Source organism: Pristiophorus japonicus, unplaced genomic scaffold (assembly GCF_044704955.1).
Source record: "Pristiophorus japonicus isolate sPriJap1 unplaced genomic scaffold, sPriJap1.hap1 HAP1_SCAFFOLD_621, whole genome shotgun sequence".
NCBI lineage: Eukaryota > Metazoa > Chordata > Chondrichthyes > Pristiophoridae > Pristiophorus > Pristiophorus japonicus.
Genome location: NW_027254533.1, coordinates 178271 through 200502, shown reverse-complemented (window position 1 = coordinate 200502; position 22232 = coordinate 178271). Strand labels below are relative to the sequence as shown.

The following is a 22232-nucleotide window of genomic DNA, read 5'->3' as shown; positions in this document are numbered from 1 at the left end:
GGGTACTGAGGGAGTGTGAGTAACACAGGGTACTGAGGGAGTGTGAGTAACACAGGGTACTGAGGGAGTGTGATTAACACAGGGTACTGAGGGAGTGTGAGTAACATAGGGTACTGAGGGAGTGTGAGTAACACAGGGTACTGAGGGAATGTGAGTAACACAGGGTACAGAGGGATAGTGAGTAACACAGGGTACTGAGGGAGTGTGAGTAACACATGGTACTGAGGGAGTGTGAGTAACACAGGGTACTGAGGGAGTGTGAGTAACACAGGGTACTGAGGGAGTGTGAGTAACACAGGGTACAGAGGGAGTGTGAGTAACACAGGGTACTGAGGGTGTGTGAGTAATACAGGGTACTGAGGGAGTGTGAGTAACACAGAGGTACTGATGGAGTGTGAGTAACACAGGGTACAGAGGGAGTGTGAGTAACACAGGGTACTGAGGGTGTGTGAGTAACACAGGGTACTGAGGGAGTGTGAGTAACACAGGGTACTGAGGGTGTGTGAGTAACACAGGGTACTGAGGGAATGTGAGTAACACAGGGTACTGAGGAAGTGTGAGTAACACAGGGTACTGAGGGAGTGTGAGTAACACAGGGCACTGAGGGAGTGTGAGTAACACAGGGTACTGAGGGAGTGTGAGTAACACAGGGTACTGAGGGAGTGTGAGTAACACAGGGTACTGAGGGAGTGTGAGTAACACAGGGTACTGAGGGAGTGTGATTAACACAGGGTACTGAGGGAGTGTGATTAACACAGGGTACTGAGGGAGTGTGAGTAACACAGGGGACTGAGGGAGTGTGAGTAACGCAGGTTACTGAGGGAGTGTGAGTAACACAGGGTACTGAGGGAGTGTGAGTAACACAGGGTACTGAGGGAGTGTGAGTGACACTGGGTACTGAGAGATTGTGAGTAACACAGGGTACTGAGGGAGTGTGAGTAACACAGGGTACTGAGGGAGTGTGAGTAACACAGGGTACTGAGGGAGTGTGAGTAACACAGGGTACTGAGGGAGTGTGAGTAACACAGGGTACTGAGGGAGTGTGAGTAACACAGGGTACTGAGGGAGTGTGAGTAACACAGGGTACTGAGGGAGTGTGATTAACACAGGGTACTGAGGGAGTGTGATTAACACAGGGTACTGAGGGAGTGTGAGTAACACAGGGTACTGAGGGAGTGTGAGTAACACAGGGTACTGAGGGAGTGTGAGTGACACTGGGTACTGAGGGATTGTGATTAACACAGGGTACTGAGGGAGTGTGAGTAACACAGGATACTGAGGGTGTGTGAGTAACACAGGGTACTGAGGGAGTGTGAGTAACACAGGGTACTGAGGGAGTGTGAGTAACACAGGGTACTGAGGGAGTGTGAGTAACACAGGGTACTGAGGGAGTGTGAGTAACACAGGGTACTGAGGGAGTGTGAGTAACACAGGGTACTGAGGGAATGTGAGTAACATAGGGTACTGAGGGTGTGAGTAACACAGGGTACTGAGGGAGTGTGAGTAACACAGGGTTCTGAGGGAGTGTGAGTAACACAGGGTACTGAGGGAGTGTGAGTAACACAGGGTACTGAGGGAGTGTGAGTAACACAGGGTACTGAGGGAGTGTGAGTAACACAGGGTACTGAGGGAGTGTGAGTAACACAGGGTACTGAGGGAGTGTGAGTAACACAGGGGACTGAGGGAGTGTGAGTAACACAGGGTACTGAGGGGGTGTGAGTAACACAGGGTACTGAGGGAGTGTGAGTAACACAGGGTACTGAGGGGGTATGAGTAACACAGGGTACTGAGGGAGTGTGAGTAACACAGGGTACTGTGGGAGTGTGAGTAACACAGGGTACTGAGGGAGTGAGGAATGAAACACTCCCAGGTCAGGTACAGTATCGGTTAGATATGGAGTAAAGCTCCCTCTACACTGTCCCATTAAACACTCCCAGTGCAGGTACAGCATAGGTTAGATACAGAGTGAAGCTCCCTCTACACTGTCCCATCAAACACTCCCAGGGCAAGTACAGCATAATTTAGAAGCAGGGTAAACATCTCTCTAAACAGCCAATCCAAAAATGCACAGGACATGCACAACACAGGTGAGATACACATCATCATTATCACAGGCTGTCCGTCTAAATCGAGAAAGACTTGCTTACACTCTAAAGATGAGTTCTTCGGTGACGAAACAGTCCAGTATGGGAATGACAGTCTCTGTCACAGGTGGGACAGAGAGTCGTTGAACGAATGAGTGGGTGGGACTGGTTTGCCACATGCTCCTATGCTTGGTTTCTGCATGCACTCAGCGATGAGACTCGAGGTGCTCAGTGGCCTCCCAGATGCACTTCCTCAACTTAGGGCGGACTTTTTTCAGGGACTCCTAGGTATCGGGGGGTTGGTGAATTTCATCAAGGAGGCTTTGAGGGTGTCGTTGAAAGGTTTCCTCTGCCCACTGTAGGCTCGCTTTCCGTGGAGGCGTTCCGAGTAGAGCCTTGCTTTGGGAGTCTTGTGAACAATGTGTCGAGCCATGGTATCCCTGGAGATTGAGCATGGAGTGTCCACTGGTAGATTCGTGGCCTTCCATGAGAGGTGAGCACCAGAGAGACTGGAGTGCATCATTCAAGAGGGAACAGAATTGTAATTTTAATTCATTTGATTTGATTTGACAAAAGTTATCTTTATGTTGAACTGTTAAGTTGTGTTTTTGGTTCCGTAAAAAAACAAGGGGGCACTTTAATGAAAGTTTCTGGAGTGTGACCCCCCTCCACCCTTTAATCAGGGGAACTTGATTATTGTTCTACTTAAAATAGTTGTGAACAATGTGGCCAATCCAACGCAGCTGGTCGAGTGTGGTCAGTGCTTCGATGCTGGGGATGTTGGCCTGATCGAGGAAACACCAGGACTGGTTTGATGAGAATGACCAGGAGATCCAAGAGCTAATTAATCTCAAGCACAGGGCAAATCTGAACCTAAAACAACAACCCAACTCGGGAGCAGCAAAGCAGCATTACAGATGGCTTGAGGCCGAGGTCCAAGAAAAAACCTGTGACCGAAAGCATAGATGGTGGGTGGAGAAATCACAGGAGTTTCAGCAGCTGGCCGGCAGCCATGATGTGCGAGGATTCTTCATCGCAGTCAAGGCCACTTATGGCCCAAGCACCCAAGGCACCGCCCCACTGCTGGCCAAGAATGGTGAAACACTCATCAAGGACACTGAGGCAGTCAGGACCCTCTGGAAGGAGCACTTCGAAGATGTCCTTAACCGAGACTCTGCCTTTGACTCGAGTGTCCTCGACTCCATCCTGCAGCATGCTACCCGCCAACATCTCAGCAAAACCTCAGCCCTGCACGAGATAGAAAAGGCCATCCGCCAGCTCAAGAACAACAAGGCAATGGGAGCGGATGGAATCCCCGCTGAGGCACTAAAGTATGGTGGAGAGGCAATATTGGCATGAATGCATGACCTCATCTCTCTCATCTGGAAGGAGGAGAGCAGGCCTGGAGATCTCAGAGATGCAGTAATCGTGAACATCTTTAACAAAGGGGACAAGTCCGACTGTGGCAATTACAGATGAGTCTCCCTGTTACCAGCCACTGGGAAAGTCATCACTAGAATCCTCCTCAACCGTCTTCCCCTGTGGCTGAGGAGCTCCTCCTGGAGTCACAATGATGATTTCGTCCTCTACGGAGTACAACGGATATGGAGTACATACTGATTAAAGCACCCTCTACACTGTCCCATCAGACATTCCCAGGGCAAGTACAACATGGGTTATGTTATGTATGCAACCCAATGTAACCAGCAATCTACCGCCATCAGAGGGCATATCTGTTGGAGTCCCAAGGGATCCCAGCATCCCTTGGGAGCATGGTATATAAGCAGGCCTCCCATGCTGTACTGCACTCTGGAGTTAGAACAAAGAGACCAAGATCACACTTACTCATGTCTACAGTACTCAATCACATTACTTTATTCTGGACATAACAATTGGAGACGAGAGAATGAATCATCATGTGAAAATGCAGAGAACTGTTGATATCCTGGAGAAATTCTCAGAAGGGGACGATTGGGAGGTCTTCATGCAGCGACTCGACTAATACTTCATGGCCAACGAGCTGGCAGGGAATGTGAATGCTGCCAAACAAAGGGCGATCCTCCTCACTCTCTGCAGGGCAACAACCTATGGCCTCATGAAGAATTTTCTTGCTCCGGTGAAACCAACAACCAAATCGTATGAAGAACTGTGTGCGCTGATCCAGGAGCACCTACATCCGAAGGAGAGCATTCTGATGGTAAGGTATCAATTTTACAGATGTCAACGGTCTGAAGGCCAGGAAGTGGCGAGCTACGTCGGTGAAATAAGGCACCTTGCAGGACATTGCGAATTTGATGGATGCCTGGAGTAAATGCGAAGAGATTATTTGTGCTTGGCATTGGCCATGAGGATAACCTTCGCAAACTATTGACTGTTGAAACACCGCACCTGAGCAAAGCCATAACGATAGCCTAGGCATTTATGTCCACCAGCCAAACAAATTTCGCAGCACACAGATGTTTCAGCAAGTACTGTACACAAAGTAACATCGTTTCCTGGCAGGAATGCATATGGCAGAATGTACACGCCTGCAGCTGCATGATCTCAGATGACTCAGAGTCTGCCATCAAGCGTTAATTCGAGGCAGTTAACAGATTGTTGGCGCTGCGGAGGTGATCATCGAGCCCATTATGCAGCTTCAAACACTATGCGTGCAAAGGCTGTGGAACAAGGGGATACCTCCAGCGAATGTGCAGATGAGCTGCAAACACTGCAAAGCACCACATTGCAGTGGTAGACCGATCCATGGTGGATTAAACTGAACTAGTGAATCAAACCGAGGAGGCAGAAGTGTACGGGGTACACACCTTCACCACGAAATGTCCACCAATCATGTTAAATGTTGAACTGAACGGAATTCCAGTATCTGTGGAATTGGACATGGGTGCGAGTCAGTCCATCATGAGAAAAGGGCCTTCGACAGGCCCAAGCTGAGCCCCATTCACACCAAACTGAAAACTTACACTAAAGAGCTGATCCCAGTAATTGACAGCACAGTATTAAAAGTCTCTTATGATGGAACAGTACACGAACTCCCAATCAGGATAGTGTCAGGAGATGGCCCCACACTGTTCGGCAGAAGCTGGCTGAGAAAAATACGTTGGAACTGGGATGACATCCGAGCGCTTTCATCCATCGATGACGCCTCATGTGCCCAGGTTCTGAGCAAGTTTCCGTCATTGTTTGAGCCAGGGTTCAGAAGTTTCTTGAGGGTGAAGGTGCAGATCCACTTGATTCCCGGTACATGACCCATCCATCACAAGACACGGGCAGTGGCATATATGATGCGAGAGAAAGTGGAGATCGAGTTCAACGAGAGGGCATCATCGCACTGGTGGATTTCACGAGTGGGCCAGTCAGGTTGTTCTGGTTCTCAAGGGCGATGTCACGGTCAGAATTTGTGGGGACTATAAAGTAATGATTAACCACTTTTCGCTGCAGGACCAGTACCCTCAACCAAAGGCAGATGAACTATTTGCGACACTGGCAGGAGGAAAGGCATTCACCAAGTTGGACTTGACCTCGGCCCACATGATGCAGGAGCTGGCGGAACCTTAAAAAGGCCTCACCTGCATCAACACGCACAAAGGTCTGTTCATCTACATTAGATGACCGTTTGGAATTCGATCGACCGTGGCTATTTTTCAGAGGGACATGGAGAGTCTGCTAATGTCGGTTCTGCACATTGTGGTTTTCCAGGATGATATACTGGTCACAGGTCGGAACACCGTCGAGCACTTGCAGAACGTGGAAGAGGTTCTAAGTCGGCTAGATCATGTGGGACTCAGGTTGAAACGCTCGAAGTGTGTTTTCCTGGCGGCAAAGGTCGAGTTCTTAGGGAGAAGAACCGTGGCAGATGGCATCAGACCCACTGACACCCAGACGGAGGCCATCAAGAACGCGCCGAGACCACAGAACGTGACGGAGCTGTGGTCCTTCCTGGGGCTCCTCAATTATTTTGGTAATTTCCTACCTGGGTTAAGCACCTTGCTAGAACCTCTACACATGTGGCTGTGCAAGGGAGATTATTAGGCACGGGGGAAATCAAAAGAGACTGCTTTTGAGGAAGTCCGAAATCTGTTATGTTCCAACAAACTGCTTGTCCTGTATGATCCATGTAAACGTTTAGTGCTAGCTTGCGATGCATCTTTGTACAGGGTCGGACATGTGTTACAATAAGCAAACGATTTGGGAACATTGCAACCGGTCGCCCATGCGACCAGGAGTTCGTCCAAGGCCGAAAGGACCTACAGCATGATTGAAAAAGAAGCGCTCGCATGCGTTTACGGGGCGAAAAAATGCACCAGTATCTGTTTGGGCTTTAGTTCCAGTTAGAAACTCACCATAAGCCGCTCATATCGCTATTCACAGAGAGCAAAGGTATGAATACTAATGCTTCTGCTCGCATCCAAAGATGGGCGCTCACGCTGTATGCAGATAAGTATGCAATTCACCACTGGCCAGGCACAGAGAACTGCACTGATGCCCTCAGTCGGCTACTTTTCCCACCACCGGGGTGGAAATGGCACAGCCTGCAGACTTGCTCTTGGTGATGGATGCATTTGAAAATGAAAAGTCACCCGTTACGGCCGCCAGATGAGGATCTGGACCAGCCAGGATCCTTTACTGTCCTTTGTAAAAACGGTGTCCTCCATGGGAGCTGGTCCAGCGTCCCAGCGGAGATGCATGACGAGATCAAGCTATTCCAGCAGCGTAAAGACGAAATGTCCAGACAGACTGACTGTCTTTTGTGGGGTAATCACGTGGTTTTTCCCAAGAAAGGGAGGGAAATGTTCAAACCTTACCTACACTGTGCCCACCCAGGCATAGTAATGATGAAAGCTATATTCAGACCCCATGTGTGGAGGCCCGATATCGACGCAGATTTGGAGTCTTGCGTGCGCCAATGCACCACTTGCTCGCAACTGAGCAATGCACCCAGGGCACCCAAGTTTGTGGTCATGGCCCTCCAAACCGTGGTCTAGGATCCACGTTGACTTCGCCGGCCCATTTTAGGCAAAATGTTCTTCGTTCTTGTGGATGTTTATTCTAACTGGATTGAGTCTGTAATAATGTCTGTAAGCACGTCCACTGCCACCCTCGAAAACCTTCGAGCCACGCACGGCCTGCCTGATGTCCTTGTTAGCGACAACGGGCCGTGCTTCACCAGCACTGAATTCAAGCATTTAATGACACGCAATGGGATCAAGCACATCACATCTGCCCCGTTCAAGCCCGCATCCAATGACCAGACAGAACGTGCAGTCCAAACCATCAAGTAAAGCTTGAAACACATGTCAAAAGGCTCCCTGCAGACCCACCTGTCCCGAGTCCTGCTCAGCCACTGCACCAGACACCATGCTCTCACCGGGGTACCCCAGCTGAGCTGCTCCTGAAAAGGATGCTCAAAACAAGGCTTTCTCTCGTTCACCCTGATCTCCATGATAAGTCGAGGGCAGGTGGCATCAACAAAGCATGTACCGTGATCGCACAGATTTGTCACGCAATAGTGAAGTCAATGACCCTGTATTTGTACTCAACTATGGACATGGTCCCAAATAGCTTGCTGGCACTGTCATAGCCAAAGAAGGGAGGAGGGTGTTTCAGGTCAAACTCGCAAATGGATTAACTTGCAGAAAGTATTTGGACCAAACCAAACTTCGATTCACAGACAGCCACAAGCAACCAACTTCGACCCTCCGACACACACACAAGTGGCAACCAACATCATGGTTGACCACGAAACTGAACTCATCATCCCCAGCAGCCCAGCAAGGTCAGCTGCGCAGCAGCCCAGCGAAGAACCAACGAACTCACCTGCACCTGTATTTGTACCGAGACGATCGACTCGGGAGCGAAAAGCCCCAGATCGTCTCAACTTGCAAATAAGTGTACTTTGACTTTGGGAGGGAGTGATGTGATGTATATAACTCTATGTAACCAAAATTCTACCACCACCACAGGGCGTATCTGTTGGAGTCCCAAGGGATCCCAGCGTCCCTTGGGAGCACTGTATATAAGCAGACCTTCCATGTTGTACGTGCACTCTGAAGTTAGAATAAAGAGACAGGTCACACTTACTCACCTCTATAGTACTCAATCACATTACTTTTTCTGGACTTAACAGGTTAAATATAGAATAAAGCTCCCTCTATACTGTTCCACCAAACGTTTCCAGTGCAAGTACAGCACAGGTTAGACACAGACTACATCTCTCTCTAACTTGTCCCAGTCATTCCACGGCAGATACAGCATCTGTTAGGTGTAGAGAAAATCTCTCTCTATATTATTCCAGCGGATATTCGCGGGGCGGGTGCAGCACGGGTGAGATACAGAGTAAAGCTCCCTCTACACTGTCCCATCAAACACTCCCAGGACAGAAAAAACACGGGTTAGAGACAGAGTAAAGTTTCCTCTACACTGTCTCATAAACCATTCCCTGGGCAGGTACAACCAAGCTCATGGTCTACAGGGCTGTAGTAATACCCGCCCTCCTGTATGGCTCAGAGGCATGGACAATGTACAGTAGACAATTTTTCTCGCTGGAGATATATCACCAACGATGTCTCCGCAAAATCCTACAAATCACCTGGCAGTACAGGCACACCAACATCAGCGTCCTCGTCCAGGCTAACGTCCCCAGCATTGAAGCACTGACCACACTCGACTAGCTCCGCTACGCAGACCACATAGTTCGCATGCCAGACACGAGACTCCCAAAGCAAGTGCTCTATGCAGAGCTTCTTCACGGAAAATGAGCCAAAGGTGGGCAGCGGAAACGTTACAAGGACACCCTCAAAGCCTCCCTGATAAAGTGCGAGATCCCCACTGACATCTGGGAGTCCCTGGCCAAAGACCACCCTAAGTGGAGGAAGTGCATCTGGGAGTCTCATCGCCAAGGGCATGCAGAAAACAAGTGCAGGTAGTGGAAAGAGCGTGCTGCACCCAACCACCCCTTCCTTCAACGACTATCTGTTCTACCTGTGACAGAGTCTGTGGCTCTCGTATTCGACGGTTCAGCCACCAAATAACTCACTTCAGGAGTGGAAGCAAGTCTTCCTCGATTTCGGGGACTACCTATGATGATGATGATGATGATGACAACACAGGTTAGATACAGAGTAAAGCTCCCTCTACAATGTCTCACCAGACATTCTCAGGTAGATACAGCCTTGGATATTGAAGGTTAAATCACCCTCTAGCCTGTCCCAAACAGTCCCAGGGTAGGTACAGCATTGGTTAGATACAGAGTTAATCTCCCTCTACACTGTCCCATCAAACAGTCGCACAATAGGCACAGCATGGGTTAGTCAGAGTGTAAAGCTCCCATAGACTGATCCATCAAACACTCCCAACGCAGTTACGGCATGGGTTAGATATAGAGTACAACTCCCGCGACATTGTCCCATCAAACACTCCCAGCGCAGGTACAGCACAGGTTACATACACTGTAAAGCTCCCCCGACACTGTCCATCAAACACTTCCAGGACAGGTAAAGCACGGGTTAGATACAGAGTAAATCTCCCTCTACACCATCCCATCAAACACACCCAGAGGAGGAACAACGCGGGTTAGATACTGAGTAAAGTTCACCCTACACTCTCCTGTCAAACACTCCGTGGAAAGATGCAGCATGGATTAGATAAGAGAGAAAAGCTTGCTCTGCAGTATCCCATCAAGAACTGCCAGGGAAGGTACTGCACAGGTTAGACAGAAAGGTTTAGGCTGGGTTTTCAAGAACTTGGGGCCTGCCTGGACAACAGAAGGCACAGCCACCAATTATAATCAGGAATGCTCAGGAAGAAAGATATCTCATGGGTCGGGGGTGGGGGGGGGAGGTGGCGGTGTGGTGCTGGTTGGGGCTGGAGGAGTTTACAGAGCTAGGGAGGGGCGAGGCCATGGAGAGTTTTGAAAATAAGTATTAGAATTTTGAAATCAAGGCGTTGCTGAACCAGAAGCCAATGTCGTTCAGCGAGCACAGGGCTGATGGGTGAGCTGGACTTGGTGAGAGTTAGGGCACGGGCAAGCGAATTTTGGATCAACTCTAGTTTATGCAGGTGAGAATGTGGCAGGAGTATGTTGTAATAGTCAAATCCAGAAGTAACAAAGGCAGGGATGAGGGGTCAGCAGCGGATGAGGTGAGGCAAGGGCGATGTTACACAGGTGGAAATATGCATTCTTAATTATGTGGATATGTGGTCAAAAACATACTTCAGGATTAAATATGGCACCAAGGATGCAAACAGTCCGGTTCAGGCACAGACACAAGTTGGGGAGAGGGATTGAATCGGTGGCTAGAGAGCTGAGTTTGTGGCAATGACAATTACAAATATCAGAATATTTCACAGGCTATCACGTGCAAAATGTGTGGATGCATTTTAAAATTCAATCGGTTCCAAAACCAGGTTACAGAAAGTAACGGATTTCAAATCTTTTGCAAGGCAGTTCAATAAAGGGGTGGTTCAAAGGATTTCAGCTGAATTTAAAGTAAGACACTGCAGTTAAGTCTACTACAATTGCAACTCATGTACTCAAACGGGACAAGTTTGGGGTTTGATATAATAGAAGGTGAACTAGGTGAGAAGTGATATAAGTTAGATTAAGAAAAAGCACTAAAATGGAACAGTCGGTAACAGAACATCAATTAGTCTCCTCTGATCATGGAGGAATCAAATATTCGACACACTGTGTTTGAAACGAATATAATTTGTTCAACATTTATACAAGATATTAATCTCCAGCCCATATATAGGGGTTATTAAGATAATCAGAAACAAACAAGAGCTGCCAGAATGAACATGGTTCAGTACCCAAAGCAATCCCAGTAAATCCTGTTCTATTTACAAATGCAGCCTTTCTCCACAGACCATTTAAAAATGAGATGAGGAGGAATTTCTTCTTGCAAATCTGTGGAATTCTCTGCCAGAGAGCTGTGGAGGCTGGATCATTGAATATATTTAAGGCGGAGATAAACAGGTTTAACAGAGGTGCTCACAAACAGGAAGGCTTTAGATTGAGTCAGGGAACAGAGTGGTTCTGCTCACACAATCAGAGAATGGTTACAGCACGGAAGGCCATTCGGCCCGTCGAGCCCTTGCCGGCTCGCAGCTAGTCCCACTGCCCCGCCTTTTCCCCCCGGCCCTGCAAATGTTTTCTTTCAGGTACTTATCCAATTCCCTTTTGAAAGCTGTGATTGAGTCTGCCTCCACCATCTTTTGAGGCCGTGCATTCCAGATCCTGACAATTCGTAGCATGAAATAGATTTTTCTTACATCGCCTTTGGTTCTTCTGCTCATCCACCTTAAATCCGTCTCCTCTGGTTCTTGACCCTTCCGCCAATGGGAACAGTAGCTCTCGATCTACTCTGTCCGGACCCCTCATGATTTTGAACATCTCTATCCATTCTCCTCTCAACGTTCTCTGCTCCAAGGAGAACAACCCCAGCTTCTCCAGTCAAGTCACAAAACTGAAGTCCCTCATCTCGTGAATCATTCTTGTCAATCTCTTCTGCACCCTCTCTAAGGGTATCCCATCCCAATGGGCGGTGCCCAGAATTGGACACAATGCTCCACTTGAGGCCGAACCAGTGTTTTACAAAGGTTCATCATAACCTCCTTGCTTTTGTACTCTGTGATGCCCAGGATCCTGCAAGCTTTTTTAACTGCTTTCCCAACCTGTCCTGCCACCTTCAGCGATTTGTCCATATATACCCGCAGGTCTCACTGTTCATGCACCCCCTTTAGGATTGTACGCTTTAGTTTATATTGTCTTTCCTCGTTCATTTAATCATGTTTTTCTAATTTTATTTCTTAACTCAGATTCACAGCCTCATTTTATTTCTTCCTCCGAGCCCCTCAACTTAATCTGGCAGTGGGATATTGGCGAATGGTGATTGATTGCCCTGGGAACCAACAGGAAGAGAGATCAGAGGCCGGAGGGCCAAGGGAGCAGCGTGTTCTGCAACCAATCGCGGTTCTTGAGAGGTGGATCCTGAGTAGGCCTATCGGGTGAGTATGTTTCAAGCCCTGTTAAACTATTTATCTTTTAAAAGTTAAATCGTGATTTCTTTTGTCAACAAAACAGTTTAACATCTGTCAGTATTTTATTTCCATTTATGAGTTCCTATTATGAGTTTCAGACACTTCAGTGCCAAGTGGACCAGGTATTTAAAGGTCATTAATTTCCTTCTTTCCATGTCGCTGTTAGTTAAAGGGACAGAGATTGATTTCCTCTCATTATGCATTTGTAGTAGTTAACGTAACGTCCTTCCTGTTGGTAGTGAGTCACATTCTGTACTGGGCGTGATGGCTGGTGGCATCAGCCTTTAAAATACGCATTCTCGTGTTCAAATCTCTCCAGTGTCTCACCCTTCCATATCTCTGTAACCTCCTCCAGCCCATCAACCCACTTAATGGTTTGTTTTCTTTGGAACAGAGGAGGCTGAGGGCAGACGTTAATGAGGTGTATAAAATTATGAGGAGCCTCGAGAGAGTGGTTAGGAAGGACCTATTTCCCTTCACAGAGGGGTCAGCAACCAGCTGAATCTTTTAGCCAGTACGTAGCAAGGCCAACAAGAGAGGGGGAAGTTCTGGACTTAGTATTAGGGACTGAAGCTGGGCAGCTGGAAGGGGTAGCAGTGGGTGAGCATTGGTGCTCGTGATCGTAATTCAGTTAGATTCAGGGTACTTCTGGAAAAGGACAAATATAGACCAGGAATAAAAGTTCTCAATTGGGGAAAAGCCAATTTTACTAAGCTGAGATGTGGTTTAGCCAAAGTCGACTGGAAACAGCTACTTGAAATGGTGAGAGATTTGGAAATGTTGGTGTTCAGAGGGATCTTGGTGTCCTTGGACACGAATCACTGAAAGATAATATGCAGGTACTGCAAGCAATTAAGAAACCAAATGGTATGTTGTTTATTAGAAGAGGATTTGAGGATAATAGTAAACATAAGAACATAAGAAATAGGAACTGGAGTAGGCCAGACGGCCCACAGAGCCTGCTCCGCAATTCAATAAGATCATGGCTGATCTGATAATTGACTCAGCTCCACTTACCCGCCCGCTCCCCATAACCTATTATTCCCTTATCATTGAAGAAACTATTTCTGTCCTAAATTTATTTAATGACCCAGCTTCCACAGCTCTCTGAGGCAGCAAGTTCCGCAGATTTACAACCCTCTGAGAGAAGAAATTCATCCTCATCTGTTTTAAATGGGCGGCCCCTTCTTCTAAGATCATGCCCTCTAGTTCGAGTCTCCCCCATCAGTGGAAACATCAGCTCTGCATCCACCTTGTCAAGTCCCCTCATAATCTTAAACGTTTCGATAGATCCCCTCTCATTCTTCTGAATTCCAATGAGTAGAGGCCCAAACTACTCAACCTTTCCTCATAAGTCAACCTGCTCATCCCTGATATCAACCTAGTGAACCTTCTCTGAACTGCCTCCAAAGCAATTATATCCTTTCGTAAATATGGAAACCAAAACTGCATGCAGTTTTCCAGGAGTGGCCTCACCAAAACCTTTTATAACTGCAGCAAAACTTCCCCACTTTTATACTCCATCCCCTTTGCAATAAAGGTCAAGATGCCATTGGCCTTCCTGATCACTTGCTGTACCTGCATACTATCCTTTTGTGTTTCATGGACAAGTGACCCCAGGTCCTGCTGTACTGCGGCACTTTGCAATCTTTCTCCATTTAAATAATAACTTGCTCTTGGACGTTTTACTGCAATTATATAGGACCCTGGTAAGACTACACCTGGAGTATTGTGTACAGTTTTGATTGCTTACCTAAGGACGGATGTAGTTGCCATTGAGGATGGCAACGAAGGTTCACCTGACTGATTCCTGGGATGGGGGGATTGTCCTGTGAGGAGAGATTGAGTAGACTAAGCCTATATTCTCTACAGTTTAGAAGAATGAGAGGTGATCTCATTTTAAAACAACAAAATTCTTATTGGGCTTGACAGGGTAGATCAGGGGTGTCAAACATATGGCCTGTGGGCCCCCCCCATGCCCTAACCGGCCCGCCATGTGTTTTAATTTGTACGAGCCCTCCCCCCGCGCTGCCCGGATCTTTTGCTTGCTAACTGGAACACAACCTGAATTTGTCGGCCGTCATGGAACAGGATAGGGGCGGCGGAGGCACGGGGAAGGTCAGTCGGTGTCCAAGGGGAGCAATTCTGGGACAACGAGGGCACTCACACGGACTGTCAATGGGAGATAAGCTTTGAGTGAGGAAGTGAGTAGATAAATACCAAGAGAGAGGGGGAGGAGTGTCGCATGAACTCCAGGTGATGTAACAGATGATGAGGGTTAGTGCAGGGTAGGTAGTGAGGGGGTTGTGTTCCTGCACTTCTCCCCCCTCCTCGGCCCCAGCGAAGCACTGCTTTTAAAATTCTCAGCCTCGTGTTCAAATCCCTCGATGGCCCCGCCCCATCTATCTCTAACCTCCTCCAGCCCCGACACCCCTCCCTATTTCTGTAACCTCCTCCAGCCCTACACCCCTCCCTATCTCTCTAACCTCCACGGGCCCCTACACCTCTCCCTATCTCTCTAACCTTGTTAGGGTTAACTTCAAACCACCACTCGGATTCTGTTAGCCTTAAACTAAATGCAGGTTTTATTAATACAAGCCGGCAGGGGAGCTATCCTTGAAAGAATGCTCGAAGATACTGCCAGAGACAACTTACATTATACAGTTTCAAATTATCGCATTACGTAATTACGCAAGTTACAATTAATAAATGCTGATTAATACATGAATGATTGGTTCAGCGATTCCTCCAATCTGGCTTCTATATGCCTTAATTGGGAAATCCAAACACATGTTGTTATGATTCTTTTTATTTAACTCTTATCTTGCTATACAATTCAAATTCTATGTTATATGTGTCCGTGCCCAGCTCCCTTTGGTCTATGAATTGGAACACTGCTCCTCTGTGGTAGGCATCCCACACATCCTTCCCACAGTCTGAAAAACAGGCTGTGGGTTCCATTTTAAAAACCTGTTAACTCCATTTTAAAACATCGCAATTATTATTATTAGTTGTAATTACAATTTCTAATCTGCCCTTTCAGTCCCTCCTGTTGGTCCCTGATTATTTCTAAATAATCAGCTGAGCACATATATGTTCTGAGCTATCTGCTGGAAATGGTGATATCAAGTTCATATCCCTGGGATCGCTCGTAGTTCCATCTTTTGCGGAGTCTTTACATACCACCCTTGACCATTTCCCTGGGATATTGGCACGCCACTTATATTTATTTTTGTACAGGCAGTGCATAAGCTCGGGGTCTTGGTTGTTTCCCTAATGCGTTACAAAATTATTCGCCTCCCTATCATGCCTACATTACATAATTAACAAGGCTGTTTGCTGTTCGGCTAGAACCACGTGGTTGTATTTCTCTCTGATCTGACACATCAGATATAGTTGGATCACGATACATATCACTTCCACTACCATTATTACCTCAATTGAATGCCACATCAATTTGAGGACTGCGTAGGCTTCAGGTGACCAGCCCTTAAAAATATCGCACGATGAACAACACTTTTGCTTTCCCTGCCTTATTCTGTCTTGATTCGTGTGTCTCCTGCCTCGGTATCGTTGATCAGGCGATCGGATTGGGACACTCATGACTCAGATCAGGTATTCATGCCGTCTTTTTGTTTGATTAACCTTCTTTGGATCTAGCAAAGGCTTTCTGCGTTCTTGATTACGGGCCTTGGCCAACCTCTTCTTTCTGCGTCTCTTGTATCTGCCTCCACAGTCTCCCAGGAGCATCAGCAACACTATCAGCTGCACTAGGACTAACACATTGGATATAATTATAATCCCTATCTTCCAACTTTGCTCGGGTAAGCCTCGCCTATCTTTGCACTTGTTACATAACATCACCAACCAAATCAAGGCTATAACTATCTGTACTGCCACTAGGTTATGTGAAAGGATCGTTATCCAGGGATGTATAATATCAGGTTATCCTTTATTTCACTGTCCAGTTCTTTTGCTTTATCCTTCAGCTCTTGATATATTTTAATGTTATTTCTTGAGCTAGTTAAATCTTCAAGTAACAGGGGAATTGATTGTGCTTGCTCTTACATGTAAACATCAATATCTTGCTTAATCTCATCGCTTATATTTCATGTCACTGTCTTCCTGGCATGTCATGCGTGCTCTTCCCACTGCCACCGATTGTCTTGAAGTCACGTAAGTTCCCAGGCTAGTTACCGCACAATATTCCCCTCGCCCTTGATCGTTGTAATGTGTGGGTTCGGTTCGGGCAGGGTTTTTTCCACTGACACATCCTTCCGTAGTATTGTCATACCCGCAGCTATCCTTGCTCCCGTCTCCCACTGGGCGAGGACCTATAGTTAGGCATCTTTCTCTCCGGCACACGGATAACGATATTCCCCTTATATTTCCATTCATTTTGCTATCATACTGGTCCATCGCGGATGTACTCTTCCCCTCGTATTATGTTTGTTTCCCCTCACATCCTCCTGTAACCGCATACACCCTTGTCATTCCTTTCAAAAAGGGCCACATTACAGCAAATGTCAAAAGGGACAAAGTTGTTAAAAAGACAAGCCTGAAGGCTCTGTGCCTCAATGCGAGGAGTATTTGTAATAAGGTGGAAGAATTAACTGCACAGGCAGCAATGAATGAATATGATATAATTGGCACCACGTTGACATGGCTGTCCTAAGGCTGTGTACCCTGGTTCCGGACTTCCCCAACATCGGGAACAAGCTACCCGCATCTAACCTGTCCCATCCCGCCAGAATCTTTATGTTTCTATGGAATCCCCTCTCATCCTTCTAAGGTCCAATGTATAAAAATCCAGTTGATCCAGTCTCTCCTCCAATGACAGTCCAGCCATCCCGGGAATCAGTCTGGTGAACCTTCGCTGCACTCCCTCTATAGCAAGAACGTTCTTCCTCACATTAGGAGATCAAAACAGAACAAAATATTCCAGGTGAGGCCTCACCAAGGCCCAGTACAACTGCAGTAAGAATCTGTTGAATCTGCATTTTACTGTAATTCTATGACATTCTGAACCGATAAAGAAATGTAATCGTGAAATGTATCTCTGTCTCTCAGTCTCTGCCTCACTCTCTACCTCTGTCTCTTTAGAGATCTGTGCATGTGTTTGCGTGTTTGAGTCTTTGCCTCCCTCACACTGCCTCTCTCTGACTCACTCTGTCTCTCCCTTTTTCTCTGTTTGTCTCGGTCTCTCAATCTGCCCGTGTCTTTCTCACAGTGTCCAGTTCTGTTCCAAAGGGATTCTCTCAGTCTCTCTGTCTGACTGTCTCTCTCTTTCCCATCATCACTGTCTGTCTATGTCTCTGCCTGTCTGTCTCTCTTTGCCTGTCTCTGTTCGACCCTGTCTCTAACTTGTTGAGTATTTCCATCATTTTCTGTTTTTATCTCTGTCTCTCTCTCTCTATCTTCTCTCTCACTATCTCTCTCTCTCTTTGTCGCTCTCTTTGTCCATGTCTTTGTCTTTGTCTCTGGCTTTCCATTACTATTTACCTCCCTCTCTTTATGGAGCACACACACACACATCTCTGTGTATGTGTGTGTTTGAGTCTTTGTCTCACTCAGTCTGCCTATCCCTCTCAGTCTCACACTTGCTCTCTCTCTCTATTTCTCTAGCTCGCTGTCTGTCTCTCCCTGTTTCTCTTTTTGTGTCTGTCTCTCAATGTGTCTGTCTCTTTCTCACGGTGTCCAGTTCTTTTCACAGCTCGATTCCTGCTGTCTCAAAATCTACACCCGTCAGCACCTCGTTAGTATAGTCATGAGTATCCCCGCCTGTCATGCGGGAGGAAGCATTTACGAAATGTTGAATTGTACTTCTGTTATTCGGTATAGATTCATATTAAAAGTTCCAGAGCAACATAGAAGAGTAAAAATACAGCAAGAGGAGATTGGCTCTTCCAAATTTTTCGGAAACGGAGACTTTTTCAGGACTCTGTGGCGTTCTGATGCAGAGAGATAGATGATTGAGTTTTATCTGAGTAACATTTAAAGAGGCAGAAACCCAGTATCGTGTCTGGTTGGTGAAGGCAATGGACGAAGAAATCCATTGGGGTTTTCCTGCGCAGGTTCGATCCTGCCAACTACTGATTTCAGCATTTTTCATTCTATTTCACAATTTAACCAGATCTCTGCAAAACGGATCCAGAGTTAGGTAAAATAATGTCCCACACATTTCAACACTGACATTTTTTCTAATTTTCATTAATCTGCAATATTCACGATACATACGGATAGAAAAACGCAAAAATCAGCCAAATTAGCGACAGTGATTCAACCTGTCTCTCCCTCTATATGTTTAAGGCACTCTGTGTATGTCCGTTGGTGCATGTATATTTTTGGTAGTGTGTGTGTGTGTGTGTGTCTCTATGTGTGCCTATCTGTATGTATGTCACTGTGTATGTTCAACTGTCTGTGGATATCATCACCATGAATTTGGTATGTACTGGAACTTGTTAAAAAGATTTGGAAAATAATACGGTTGTGACATTTGATATCGGCTTTGGTTCAGCGGCAGTATTTTCGATTTCAAGTGCCACTCCTGAGAATTGAGCATATAATCTTGGCTGACACTCAAGTGCAGTACTTCAAGTATTTTACATTGTTGAAGCTGTTGACTTTCGGATGAAATGTTAAATTGAAGCTCTGTCTGCTCTCTCGGGTGAATGTTAAAGTTCCAACAGCATTATTCGAAAAAGTGTCGTGAGTTGCCCCGTGTACCACACCTTTCAACGCTGCCATTTTTTTCTTTATTTCATTCATCTGCAATATTCACGATACATACGGATAGAAAAAAGCAAAAGGCAGCCAAAGTAGCGAGAGTGGCCCTGCCTGTCTATCCCTCTATTTGTCTAAGGCACTCTGTGTATATCTTGATCTGGTGTCATAGTACATGAGTCATTGAAAGTTGGCAGCAGGCGGTAAAAAGGCAAATGGCCTGTTCGCCTTCATAGCGAGGTGATTTGAGTATAAGAGCAGGGAAGTCTTAGTGCAATTACACAGGGTCTTGGTGAGGCCACACCTGGAATATTGTGTTCAGTTTGGTCTCCAAATCTGAGGAAGGACGTCCTTGCGATTGAGGGAGTGCAGCGAATGTTCACCAGCTTGATTCCCGGGATGGCACGACTGACATATGAGGAGAGACTGGATCAATTGGGCGGTATACACTGGAGTTTAGAAGAATGAGAGGCGATCTCATAGAAATATATAAAATTCTGACGAGTTTGGACAGGTTAGAGGCAGAAAGAATGTTCCCGTTGCTGTGGAGTTCAAGAACCAAGGTCTCAGTCCAAGAATAAGGGGTAAGCCATTTAAGACCGAGATGAGGAGAAACTTTTTGGTAGTGTGTGTGTGTGTGTGTGTCTCTATGTGTGCCTATCTGTATGTATGTCTCTGTGTATGTTCAACTGTCTGTGGATATCATCATCATGAATTTGGTATGTCCTGGAACTTGTTAAAAAGACTTGGGGAAAATAATAAGGTTGTGAACTTTTGTATCAGCTTTGGTTCAGTGGCCGCATTCTCGACTGAATCGGGAGTTTGTCTGTTCAAGTCGCACTCCTGAGACTTGAGCATATCATCTTGGCTAACACTCAAGTGCAGCACTTGGGGAATTTTGCAATGTTGAAGCTGTTGACTTTCGGATGAAATGTTAAATTGAATCTCCGTCTGCATCCTCGGGTGGAGATGAAAGTTCCCAGTGCATTACTCGAAAAAGAATAGGAGAGTTGCCCCCGTCTCAATATTACTAAAAATGTTCCTAAATGCTCACTGAAAGCCGATGTGTATGTGTTTGTATGTGGGGTTGGGGTTGAAGCCCAGATTCTCACAGAGACAGAATCCAGGTACTCACAGGAGTCGTTGAGGCGTTGGCCTTAAAGTTCAATGGCTTTTTCCAGCGTGGGTTCGTAACCCACTCCTGGTTTCTCTTTAATTTAACACGGATTTCCTCCCATTCTGATCAGTGAGACCGGATTTTCATCGGTTGAATCAGCAATTTTCTGTAACAATGTGACACTCTGAACCGATAATGAAATGAAATTGTGAAATGTATCTGTGTCACTCGGTCTCTGCCTCTCTCTCTCTCTTCAGAGAGTTGTGTCTGTGTTTGTATGTTTGAGTCTTTGTCTCTCTCACTCTGTCTGTCCCTATTTCTCTGTTTGTCTCTGTCTCTCAATCTGTCTCTTTCTCACGGTGCCCACGTCTGTTCCAATGGGATTCTCTCAGACTCTTTGTCTGACTGGCTCTCTCTTTCCCATCATTTCGGTCTGTCCATGTCTTTGCCTGTCTCTGTTACTCCCTGCCTGTAAGCTGAGAAGTATTTCGATCATTTTCTGTTTAAGTCTCTATCACTCTCTCTCTATCTGTCTCTCTCCTTGTCACTCTCTTTATCGTTGTCTTTCTCTCACTCTTTCCCTCGCTCTCTTAATAGATCACACACACACATCTCTGTATATGAAAATGTTTGAGTCTTTTTCTCACTCAGTCTGCCTATCCTTCTCAGTCTCACACTTTCTGTCTCTCGTTGTCTCTATCTCGCTGTCTGTCTCTCCCTGTTTGTCGGTTTGTCTCTGTCTCTCAATGTGTCTGTCGACTTCTCCTGGTGTCCAGTTCTGTTCACAGTGGCTGGATTCCTGCTCTGACAGAAATGGTACTCGTCAGTTCCTCGTTAGTATAGTGGTGAGTATGCCCCCCTATCACGCGGGAAACCGCGGTTCAATTCCCCGACGGGGAGGCAGTTGTTTTAAAATGCAGCTTTTTACTTCTGTTTCTTGGCAGAGATGCATATTAAAAAGTTCCAGAACAATATCGAACTGTAAAAATACATTTAGAGGAGATTCCCTCGTCCACATTTTTAGCAAACGGAGAATTTTTCAGGAGTCTTTGGCCGTCTGCTGCACAGAGATGGATGACTGAGATTTTTCTGAGTAACGATTAAAAAGGCAGCGACACAGTAGTCGTGGCCGAGTGGTTAAGGCGATGGACTAGAAATCCATTGGGTTATCCCGCGCAGGTTCGAATCCTGCCGACCACGATTCTCAGTATTTATCATTCCATTTCACAATTTAACCGGTTCTCTGCCAAACTGATCCTGAGATCGATGGAATAACGTCCCACACCTTTCAACACTGACATTTTTTTCTCATTTTTATTAATCTGCAATATTCACGATACATCCGTTTCAAAAATCGCAAACATCAGTCAAAGTTGCGACAGTGATTCAGCCTGTCTACCCCTCGAGATGTCTGAGGCAGCTGTGCATGCCCGTTGGTGAGTGCAAATTTTTGGTTATGTGTGTCTCTGTGTCTGTCTATCTCTACATATGTATCTGTGTATGTGCAACTGTCTGTGGAAATCATCACCATGAATTTGGTATGTCCTGGAACTTATAAAAAAGACTTGGGGAAAATAATAAGGTTGTGAACTTTTGTATCGGCTTTGGTTCAGTGGCAGCATTCTCGACTGAATCAGGAGTTTGTGTGTTCAAGTCGCACTCCTGATACTTGAGCATATAATGTTGGCTAACAATCAAGTGCAGCACTTGGGGAATTTTGCATTGTTGATGCTTTTGACTTTCGGATGAAATGTTAAATTGAAGCTGAGTCTGCACTATCGGGTGGATATGAAAGGTCCCAGAGCATTACTCGAAAAAGAATAGGAGAGTTTCCCCCGTGTCAATATTACTAAAAATGTTCGTAAATGCTCACTGAAAGCCGACATATATGTGTTTCTGTGGGGGTGGGGTTGAAGCCCAGTTTCTCACAGAGACAGAATCCATATTCTGACAGGAACAGAATGGCCGAGTGGTTAAGGCGTTGGCCTTAAAATTCAATGGGATGTTTCCCGCGTGTTCTCGCACCTGACTCCTGGTACTTCTTTAATTTAACACAGATTTCCTCCCATTCTCATCAGTGATACCCGATTTTCATCTGTTGAATGTGCAACTTTGTGACACTCTGAGCCGATAATGAAATGAAATTGTGAAATGTATCGGTGTCGCTCGGTCTCTGCCTGTCTCTTTCTTTAGAGAGGTATGTTTGTGTTTGTGTGTTTGTCACTCAGTCTGACTCACTCTGTCTGTTCCAAAGAGAGGTGTGTTTG

The 22232-nt window shown here is 46.3% G+C and overlaps 1 long non-coding RNA gene and 1 other non-coding gene across 2 annotated transcripts; both read left to right on the top strand.

Annotated features, from left to right (window-relative positions):
* Positions 1–2452: 2452 nt before the first annotated feature.
* Positions 2453–21428, top strand: LOC139255693 (uncharacterized). The gene is made up of 3 exons (XR_011592064.1): positions 2453–2577; positions 11904–12092; positions 21333–21428. It is a non-coding gene; the product is annotated as an uncharacterized lncRNA (long non-coding RNA).
* trnas-aga (transfer RNA serine (anticodon AGA)) lies at positions 21085–21165 on the top strand. The gene has a single exon. It is a non-coding gene; the product is annotated as a tRNA-Ser (tRNA).
* Positions 21429–22232: the final 804 nt, after the last annotated feature.